The sequence below is a fragment of the Etheostoma cragini genome, chromosome 3, assembly GCF_013103735.1.
Source record: "Etheostoma cragini isolate CJK2018 chromosome 3, CSU_Ecrag_1.0, whole genome shotgun sequence".
NCBI lineage: Eukaryota > Metazoa > Chordata > Actinopteri > Perciformes > Percidae > Etheostoma > Etheostoma cragini.
This window is the reverse complement of record NC_048409.1, coordinates 8845823-8857068: the sequence shown is the minus strand read 5'-3', so window position 1 is coordinate 8857068 and position 11246 is coordinate 8845823. Positions and strand designations below refer to the sequence as shown.

At 41.3% G+C, this 11246-nt stretch overlaps 1 long non-coding RNA gene across 1 annotated transcript in view; it reads left to right on the top strand.

The window, feature by feature from the left end:
* LOC117942524 overlaps positions 1–10569 on the top strand; it is a 20651-nt gene extending 10082 nt beyond the window's left edge. Inside the window, exon 3 of the long non-coding RNA XR_004656144.1 lies at positions 10559–10569. This is a non-coding gene — a long non-coding RNA (uncharacterized LOC117942524). The remainder of the gene's footprint in view (positions 1–10558) is intronic.
* Positions 10570–11246: the final 677 nt, after the last annotated feature.

Genomic DNA, 11246 nt, shown 5'->3' with positions numbered 1-11246 from the left:
CCCCCCCCCCCCCCCCCCAAGGTCTGATCGTAGACTCACCCCTGCTACAAATTCACATTCCACTCCACTACACCTCAGAGGGGAATGTTTCAAGATAGAAAGTCCTAATATTTCAAAATAAAAAGTCTTAATATTTCACAATGTTGTAATGTACTGAACTACTGACAGCTTTTGCTTTATTTCTCAAGGCTTCTTTCTGCAACAGCTCATTGAGAATCAGATACAATAAAAACTATTGAGGAAATATTTTCCTTTGACATTGATGCAGTATTAAACGAGATCTCTGCAGTCGGCAGCAGAGAAACAAACTACAATGTGTGTTAATACGATAATTGTCCAGCTTGTGTTTACGTTCATAAAAGTGCTCGTTTTGCTGACAGACTCAGATTAATATTCTAAGTGTCTGAAAACAATATGGAAAGGATTTCTGAGGAGGTCAACCATTATGTCAAAGATTAAGATCTTTTTTAAATCATAAAAGTCCGCGTAATTGCGTTTGCTAAACCCACCAGACTCCATGTAAATAATCAGTGATTTTAAGATTGTAAAATACGGCTTCTAATACATCTCTGAGCTCTGAGCAGCGCTGGCTCTGCTGTCTGGAGCCTACGGGTGTAGGGTGTGCGACTATTGGCTCCGTCTGGTCAGTATTTTCTTTCTTTCATTCCAATTTCGGGTCTGTCAGTCACAGTGAAAGCCAGGGACATTTCCGGGGACAGATCCAGCCGAGGACAGGTCACTAAAACCGGGGACTGTCCCCGGAAACCGGGGACATCTGGTCACCCTATATTAGCCCCCAAATAAATGTAGCAAGCTAAGCTACAGCTTCATTTAGCTCCTTGTTTTTGTTTTCTGAAGCCCATTTTACTATTTTGGTTCAGTCCCAAGGCGCTCTTCAACCTGGTTTCCAGCAGGAGGCAGCTGTTTTCAGTGAACAGCTCTGATATGGCCGTTGTACACCAGCACCAAACAGCACACAGACAAAGTTAGCAACATGGCCAAATGTGAGTCAGATAAATGACCAAGGAAGACAGCATGACCTGCTGGTATTAAGCGTCAGTATTTGAAGGCTGAAATTTTGTATCTAAAAATCTGTGTCCTTGGACGTTTTGTTTTTGTAAGAACTCCCAGGATGTTTCACTCAGAACTTTGCTTGTTTAGATCAGTGAAATTTGCAGTTATAAGCCCACATCTTCTATCCACAAGATTTCTCATCAAAGCTTGCATATGAAATGTGTCGATGTACCACAGCGAGTCACCATAGTAAAAGACCAATGGTCCTCGGGAAATAAAGCTTTTATGACTGGATGGATGTATGTCACACAAATATTTTTTTGTGCAGCTAATTGGCAATTTGTTACCATAGCAATTAACAAGACAGTATAATTAATAGCTTTTACAGCAGTAACTCTCTGGTATGTTGCTGTTTTATAGTTTACTCAGCGAGCAGCACTTTCTCATTAGATTATTGCAAATTGCAAAAAGGCATGATAATGGGCTCATTTACCTAAGTGCTATGACTGAATGTATGTTTAAGAGGCTTTTAAAAGGTTTGCTTTCTCTCCATGTCGGTTTCATGTTGTTTCCAGACACAGTGGGTAACAGACAGGGTCATTAAAACACCTACAAGACAAATGAAAAGTGTTAACATGATTAAAACTTCTATTAACAACTGCACACTGAGCCCGCTGCGGAGAGCCGAAAGGATTGAAACAGCAACTTTCAGCTACATCAGTGGGAAAATCATTACAGCATACATTGATGTTAAAATGTAAACAGGTTGGTAAGACGGTCTGAAATGTTTTGCACAGCCTTTTGCTGTGCGTTTTGCTGGTGAATGTGAGATATTCGAATTACATGAGGAAATGAATTTGGCGACGTACATGTGATGTCAACCACTTCTCACTCCTGCTTGTTCATTGGTTCTCACAAGTGAGTCACATACTGATACAAAGTCTGGCATGTGGGACTGCTGGGATTGGTTGAAGTTGCAGGAAAATCCCGTTTATGGGCAAATCTTCCCAAAAGTTGCAGTTATTGGTCAAAATTAAGGGTTGCACAAATATTGCGGTGATTGATTGAATTGGTGCGTTCGCAACATCACAAAGTCCTGGAGGGACTGATAAGGGGTCTCTAAAGCTATATCTGAGCCTATTACCATCTTTAGAATTGCACATTGCTCATCAGCATTATCGCACTTACCCGTTAATAATAATATTTAAAAAAAGAAAGAAAACTAACCCCACTAAGAAAGAAAAGAAATTATACAGCTAAATGCCCGTTAATTTAAGTTAATGTGGGGAAAAAACAATGAAAGTCAATTTTACAATCAAAACAATAATAGACCACTTTCCAACATATTTTAGGACACGGTGTGTTTCATAAAATTGCCAGAGAGTACATTAATGAAACTTTGGACTGTTATGAGCCAGAAATGGCTAATTTCAATGTTTTTCTGAATGAGGTGGAGCAATGGATAAAAACTCAGTCCGACCCAAAAGCTCTTGTGGATGCTGGGGACAGTTTCTCACAGACTGGATCAAAGGACAGTGTCTCATAGATTGGATCAAAGAGCTCTAAAGGATACAAATCATCATCCATTGTTTCAGTACGCATGAAGGCTGCGGCAGACAAAGCTGCTCTGCAGGCCAGAGCTGAAGCTCTCAAAAGGAAACATGAATTAGAAAGGGTGAAGCATCAGCTGGGTTTAAAAATGGAATCCTTGGACTTGGAAGCAGATATTGCTGCTGCTGATGCAAGGATAAAGGCTCTGGAGGAATTTGAGAGTGATGAAGCCTCAGAATTTGGAAAAGAAAAGGATGACCAAGTTAATGCATCTGATAAAATAGAAGGAAGCCTGGCACAACTGGAGTTTGTACGGATAGTAACCATACCTAAAACACTCTCACAGAAAATGATCCACACTCAGTACCCACCATAAACTGGAATCAGGAATCAGGTTTGTTGTATCTGATGGACCACGCAGGCGAGGCGCATCCACTCCCACAGGTGAAACGGCTCAGAGCATCGACCTCACAAACATTATACAAAGACAAGCCGACTTGGCGTATCTGCTGGTGATGCAGCAGAAAGAATTAGTGGTGGGCGATACTGCAAAATTTGGTATCGATCCGATACCAAATACATATATGGTCCGTGTTGCCGATACCGATACCAATACGATACTTTTTACTTAAAAAAATACTTTTGTGTAGGGGAGAGCATTTCATTATTTCTGAGGTGAATGAATGATCAATTCTTTAGGCAATATTGTTTTTATTAATGTATTGAAGTGCACACAATTATTAGTTATTAGGCGCTGTAGAATGAATACAAACCAAATTTTACAGCCTTTTAAAAAAATAAATAAATAAAGAATAACAAAAATGTTGCGATGTCTTATTTTTGAGCAATCACACTAACTAATGCACAAGACGCAATATGACATGACTAACATAATATTAGCCTACTCTTACAAGCTACCCGGGTATTCTCTGCCTCTCTGAAATGACTCTCCATACGAACTCTGTCTCTGTGCCGGGGGTCCTCTGTGGAAGTGCATTGATTTCCCTCGTCACTTCTTCGTTTTTGTAGATCAGCATTTTCCTTGTCATGTGTTTTTAAGTGTTTGTATAGGTTTGTAGTGTTGCCACAGTATCGAATGCTCTTTTTACACGTATCACAAGTTGCAGTATTATCATTTAGTGCCGTAAAATAGCTCCACACAACACTTTTCTTCCTCTCGGCCATCCTGATCTCTCATTCAATGTGCTATCAGTCTCGCTGCTCCTCTGCGCGTTGTGTCAGTGAGTCACGTGACGACACAACAACAAATCACAGCAGAGGAGCAGGAGGGGGAGGAGGAGCAATGTGGGCCAAGACGTGAAAGCGCCGTTTGCTCAGGAAGGTGGAAGACATAAGTAAAGTATAGTGAACGTAGAGGAGAGATATCTAAATTAAAATATCGATTCAATTACAGTTGTATCGATCAAATACCAATACCAGCGTTGGTATCGATACTATCGATATTTAGATCGATCCGCCCACCCCTAGAAAGAATCTAAACTCCCTAGAAGGGAAGTGCTGGTGTTCGACAGTGATCCTCTCACATTCAGGCCGTTTATGAAGGCTTTTAAGCACAACATCGAGGACAAAACCAACAGTAACGAGGATCGGCTGTACTTCCTGGAACAGTATACTGTAGGTCAGCCAAAAGAATTTGTTCAAAGCTGCTTTCACATGAACGCAACAACTGTTTATGAGGAAGCAAAGCGCCTACTTAAGTATCATTTCGGCGACGATTTTAAAGTCACATCCGCATACGTCGAAAAGGCCTTAAACTGGAACCAAATACGTACAGATGATGGAAAGGCACTTCACAGCTACGCCCTCTATCTAAGAGGCTGTGGTAATGCAGTTCAGGAGCTTCCATTCATGTCAGAGCTGGACTCACCATCTAACATGAAAAGACTTGTTGCCAAACTCTCATTTAAACTTTGAGAGAAGTGGCGGTCCGTTGTATGTGACATCACTGAAAGAACACAGCAGAGACCTAAATTCCATGACCTTGTTCTGTTTGTGGGAAAACAGGCCAGAATCATTCAAGATCCTGTTTTGGGGGGTATCCACGACCCTGCTGGAAGCACAAATGGAAGGAAATCCAAAAGGGACTTACCATTCATGAGATCTAGCTGCAAGAAAAGCTTTGCTACGACTGTCGTTTCCAAGACATCAAGACCAATGCACAGAAAAGAAGAGGAAAGCCAGAGGGCATCCGTACAGCCTCGGCGCTTTTGTCAAGCCTTGCGTTTTCTGTAAAGGAGATCATGTGATGGAAAAATGTGAGATCATAACAAAGATTCCCCACAAAGAGAAAGTTGAGCTGCTAAAGAAAAATGGACTCTACTTTGCCTGCTTGATTAAAGGTCATACGAGTAAAGAATGCAAGAAACGTCTCACGTGTTGTTCCTGTGAGAAGAAACATCTGACTGTCCTTCATATAGAGAACTTTACTCCAGGAAATCCAAAGCCAGCAGTTAAGCAGGATTCAGACAACAGGAGCAATAACATTGCTAAAGTTTCATCGGCAGCACAAATTGCTATGGTGTCATCAGCAGCACAAACAGGAACCAGAACCACAGACTACAAGCTAGCAGTGGTACCCGCAAGGATAAAGGCACATAAAGGTAGATGTTTGATTGAAACCTATGCGTTCTAGACCGTGGAAGCAATGCTACTTTTGTCACGGAGAAACTGATGGAATAATTGTCTGTCAGAGGAAAGAAAACAGAGATCCTACTCCGAACGATGGGTCATGAGAAGCCTGTGAAAACCCATGCTATGAGAGAAATAGAAGTATGTAGCCTGGATGGCAATAGCTTCATAGAGCTTCCTGAGGTCTTCACACAAAATGCCATTCCTGTTAGTGAAGAAAATATTCCCACAGAAATGGACATAAAGGGATGGCTTTACCTAAAGGATGTCCACTTAAGACCCATCAAAGCCGAAGTGGGCCTATTGATCGGTGCAAATGTCCCAAAGGCTATGGAGCACCTGAGAGTGATCAATAGCCAAGGAGAGGGGCCTTACGCAGTCCTAACACGTCTAGGTTGAACTATAAATGGACCCCTCTGCAGTACTGCATTTATGGATGATCATGGTCAACCTCGGATAACATCAAATAAAATATTGGTGGTTAAGCTGGAAGACCTTCTTGTCCACCAATACAACCAGGACTTCTCAGAGTTGGCCTATAATGAAAAACAAGAAAACTAATTTGAAGACAAGAAATTCTTACATGTAATGAACAGCTCAGTCAAAAGAAAGATGGCCACTATGAAATACGAATTCCGTTCCGTCAGGATAACGCCAGCCTGCCAAACAACAAGACAGTGGCGGAACAAAGAGCAATGAGTCTTTTTCCAGAAATTCCAGAAAGACAAAGCCTTTTGGAAGGACTGTAATGGCTTCATGAGTGATGTTTTGAGAAGAGGGCATGCAGAAAGAGTGGCAGAGGAACAACTCCCCCGCAAAGATGGTAGACTGTGGTACATCCCTCACCATGGTGTCTACCAACAGAAAAAAAGTTTGATTGTACCTCTTCATTTCAAGGAACTTCCCTGAACTCTGAGCTGCTGCAGGGTCCTGACCTTACGAACACCTTGTTTGGTGTACTCCTTAGATTCCGACAAGAACCAGTAGCAGTGATGGCGGACATTGAAGGAATGTTCCATCGAGGAAGAATACCTAAAGATGATGTGGACTTCCTCAGATTCCTGTGGTGGCCAGATGGTGACACCAAGCAACCGCTAGCAGAGTACGGGATGATGGTGCATCTCTTCGGAGCAGTCTTATCACCGAGCTGTGCCAACTTTGCAATGAAGCAGACGGCTGATGATGATGAAGGAAAGTGTGGCGCTGAAGTCCTAAGCACCATTCGTCATACCTTTTATGTAGGCAACTGTCTCAAATCTGTCGCAAAGGAGAGCCAAGCAATCTGTCAGGTAAAGGAGCTCAGATCAGTATGCGCCACAGGTGGATTTAAGCTCACCAAATGGACCAGTAACAGTCGAGCCGTCCTTGCCTCTGTTCCAGCTGAAGAGAGAACAAAAGAGGTCAAAGATCTAGACCTCGATAAAGACAAACTGCCCCTAGAAAGAGCTCTTGGCACGGGATGGGACATTGAGTCAGACATTTTCTTCTTCTCAATCACCCCGGCACAACCATCAATTACCACACTCCAACGATTCATCTGCAGACGAGGCCAAGTGAAGGAGATTGTTTCCGACAACGATATGAATTTTGTTGGGACAGAACAGGAGCTTCGAGAAGCACTGTCTCACCTTAACCTTGGTAAAATCCAACATTAGATTCACGCTGGAGGTATCAAATGGACATTCAATCCTCCCTACGGACTTCACCATGGAGGAGTATGGGAGTGGCTCTTTCGGATAATCAAGAAGATCCTCTACTCCATCACAAGGGAACAGACCCTGGATGACGAGAGTCTCCAAACAGCTCTATGCCAAGTAGAGGCGATCATGAATGACCGGCCCATCACAGTCTTGTCTCAGGATGTTAAAGATCCAGAACCTCTGACAGCCAACCACCTGCTTCAAATGAGGAAAAGGCCTACTCTTCCATCTGGACTGTTCGACAAAAAGGATACCTATTCCAGAAGAAGATGGAAACAGACCCAATACATAGCTGATCTCTTCTGGAAACGCTGGACATGAGCGTACCTCCCTTTGCTACAAGAAAGACAGAAATGGAATAAGGTTAAAAAGAATCTAAAGGATGGAAATATAGTTCTGATCATCGATGAAAGCTCACCGTGCAACTACTGGCCGATGGGCAGAATCACAGACATCTTCCCCAATAAAAAGGGACATATACGTTGAGTCAAGATCAAGACACCAAGGGCTCCTTGGAAAGGCACATCACAAAGCTCTGCCTTCTACAAGACCTGCCCTGATGACACCGCTCCAACATATGCTTTTTTATTACTAAACCCCTGAAAGGACTTCGGTTGAACCTTGTTTTTTCTTTTTTCATCTTGCACAAGGATCTACATTGAACTCTTTTGTTGAAGCTTTATTAACTTGTTTCACAAAACGGACTATCGAAACTAAACTGATTATTTATTTTGGATTATATTGGACATTTTATGGACAATCTTGAATATTGTCACAAAGGACTTTTGAGTGTATGCTTACCATGCATAAATGTGTAAATTTCCCTTTACCGGTCAATTAGGGGCCGGAGTGTTGAAGCCATTACACTGATTTTAGTTTTATCCTTTTCAAATGCAGGTCATTTATAATCCTACTGATATTCTGATGATGCTGATTACAATTACTGTCGATCATGTTAACTGTGATGATGATGACGTCAGGGGGTGTTAACTCCATATTTAGACCTCACCTGAGCCAGGTGTGTGTGTGACTAGAGAGTGGAAGGAAAAATTTAATTTTTTCAGCTGAGATTAAAACTCTCAACTGACCATGATTGCATTCTTCCGGGTTAAATTATAGTCCGAGTACAGATACAGATACACATAATTCATGTGCTAAACAGAAACAGATACAGATAATGCTGTACTCGCTCATCCCTAATAAAAAGGACCATAATTTAGAAAAATGAACATCAGGCTCTTTTAAAAGACTTAGAAGTAGCAACTAAAGCCATTATATAATACACTTATTTTTACAACCAGAAGAGTCTCCTCTGCTGGAAATTAGATAAAATTCAAATATAAGGCATTTCCGCATTGGTTTCACTTTTCAGACCTGGAAGCTTCGTCCATTATTGTTAGTCTATGGAAAGAGTACTTGCTTTAAGTAGAGTTTTCCATTAAATTATGATAGACTTAAATATAATCAACTAATAAGTGAAATACTGTTAGTCATCAATCTAAAGTTGGCAAATTTATGTATGCTAACTAACTAACTAGCTAGTGATTAGCATGGTGATTAGCATTGCCATTGCAAGCTAGCTAAATTCAAGAAGGGACCTTAATTTGGAAAAGAATATGTACGGAAGCAAACGAGTAGGGAATACATTTTTTTTAATCCCATAACGATTGAGCCATGAAATTGCACATATGATATGCGTCAATTTAGAGGACAACTTTGCAAGTTAATAAAGTCTTAGTTTGTCACTATCCCGCTCAGTTACTATATATATACATATCTTGTAGGGATGAGCGAGTACAGCATTATCTGTATCTGTATCTGTATCTGTTTACCACATGAATTATCTGTATCCGGATCCGTACTCGGGCTGGGCGGGGCCTGAACCGGATGTGGTCAAATTTAAACGGGAAGTGGGTTGGGCTCTCTTGAAATGTGTGGGGCTTTAACCGGTATGTTATTTAAGCATGCAATTGATATGAGTTGATATAAAATTGTTATATTTATTGCTGATTTGAAAACTATTTACATGACAGCATCAAGCTTCAGATCAATGGTGTTGTCATGGTAACAAACAAACTATATACAGAAGGTTTTGCAACAATGAATACAACACATGCCGTTGCAATTATGAAGTAAAATGTAATGAACAAGAGTTTTCATACTCAATATAACTTTCTTTTTTTAACTTTTTATTTTTTTATGATCAGTGTGATTTTTTTTTTTTTTATTTCCACACCAGGTATATGTGTGTGTGAGTGTGTGTGTGTGTGTGAGTAAGAGAGAGACACAGAGAGAGAGGGGGCGGAGGGCAGCTGACAGTAAAAAAAAAAAAATCTCCGATGGCAGAGAGCAACGGGAGTTGCATTTAACCGATGCCGATTTAACCGATTTAACCAGCGTGTCTGAAACCCACGTTCACCAGAAATCTACTGGTTACTGTGTAAGTAGCTACTATAAACGGAAGTTAAAAACAAACCTGAAGCTGAAGAAACCCTAAACGTTAACGGAACAGATCCGCAGACCCGATTGACTGCCTGACGGAGCGGGAGCGAGAGAGAGAGAGAGAGAGAGACAGAGAGAGAAATAGAGAGAGCGAGAGAGAGCGAGAGAGAGAGAGGTCGAGGGAGCGCATTTCTCCATGTTGTGTGCGAGGGGGCGCTGTGATTATCACAGAACGCTGCGCGGCCAGTTGAGGAGTTGTATTCAATCCGAGCACGGATATTGACTCATATTACTCGTATAATACTTGTTCTCGGCAAAAGTGCTTTATCCGTACCGGATACTCGTTTCAGCCGGATACTCGAATCACCCCTAATATCTTGTCACACATAATACGTCACCTTGCCGAATGGTTGGCTTGCTCATTTGCTAGCTAGCTTAGCACTCTTCCACAACACACATAACGTTATATTACCTGATGTGTTTAAGCCAGAAAAGTTTTATCAGCTTCACCGCTGCTTTAGCAAGAGCAGAGCGGCCGGCTGCAGCAGGTCAAAAGTTCAAGAGCCCACCGTTGCTTAGTTACCTGTGCACATGCACGATAGCTCTTGTAGCTCACCTGGCTCCACTGTGGTGTCCGTTAACAGCCTTTTTTCTACATAGTCATTACTAAGGTAGGGTGACCAAACGTCCTTTTTTGCCCAAACATTGTCCACTTTTTATAAATTCATGAAAATGTCTGGTTTTCGCTGGTTTTCATGGGACCATAAAGCGTTTACTTAAATTGACTGGTGCTCTGCACACAATACTACTGTACTTTGTTGCGTGACATAATTCCCGAGAGGCTGCCTTGGGCAAAGAGAAACATGTAGGGAGCAGATCACACAGGGAGCACATACACGGAGCAGGTCAGACATGGAGCACATACAGGGAGCAGATCAGACATGGAGCACATACAGGGAGCAGATCAGACAGGGAGCACATACAGGGAGCAGATCAGACAGGGAGCACATACAAGGAGCAGATCAGACAGCGGAGCACATACAGGGAGCAGATGAGACAGCGGAGCAGTATTGAACACAAAATGTCAAAGTGTAAGTGCAGCTTCACAGTTGAACTGCACAAAAAACTTTTCACGTACCATCCCAGTTGAGACAAGTGGGGGTCGGACTGCACCATGTGCAAAGGTAGCACGTATGTTTCAGTATATGAAAAATGTATTACATTGAAAAGGTTTTAAAATATACTTAGTTGAAGCTGGATTTTACAACTCAGAAGACAGATTATTTTCACATTTATTTATTATTATTATTATTATTATTATTATTATTATTATTATTATATCATTTGAAAAGAGAGCTATTATTTTGTTACAGGTTGTTACAGATTTTGTTTTATTACATAAATTATGTTTGTACCATAAAGTATGTTCTTTAACCTCTGAGCCCAACCTCTGAATTTGTGTCTCAAGGTCGGGCCAAGCATTTTTTGAAAATCAAAATATGGTCACCCTACACTAAGGACATAACAACAGAAAATCTTTTTTATGTGGAAAAAAATACATTTTGGAACATTGGATTGTATGACACCGACAATTGACTAGTGTGGACTTTACCTGACAAGAGGAAAGAAACAGAGGTATGGATTTAACACAAACACAGAGCATTTAACACAATGTTTTTATGCCTTTCTATCACATCTACTGCAGTCAGATTCATTGTGTTCCCTCAGAAGGAATCACTACACATGGGTAGGCACTGGTAATGACATACTGAACATGTTTAGAGGCTAAAAACCCATTTAAAACTTTCCCTGTTTAACCTGTTTAGCGTTCAATGTACCACTGGTGGTTCGAAATTGGGATCATGCATCATTTCTCGGTTTTGATCGCGT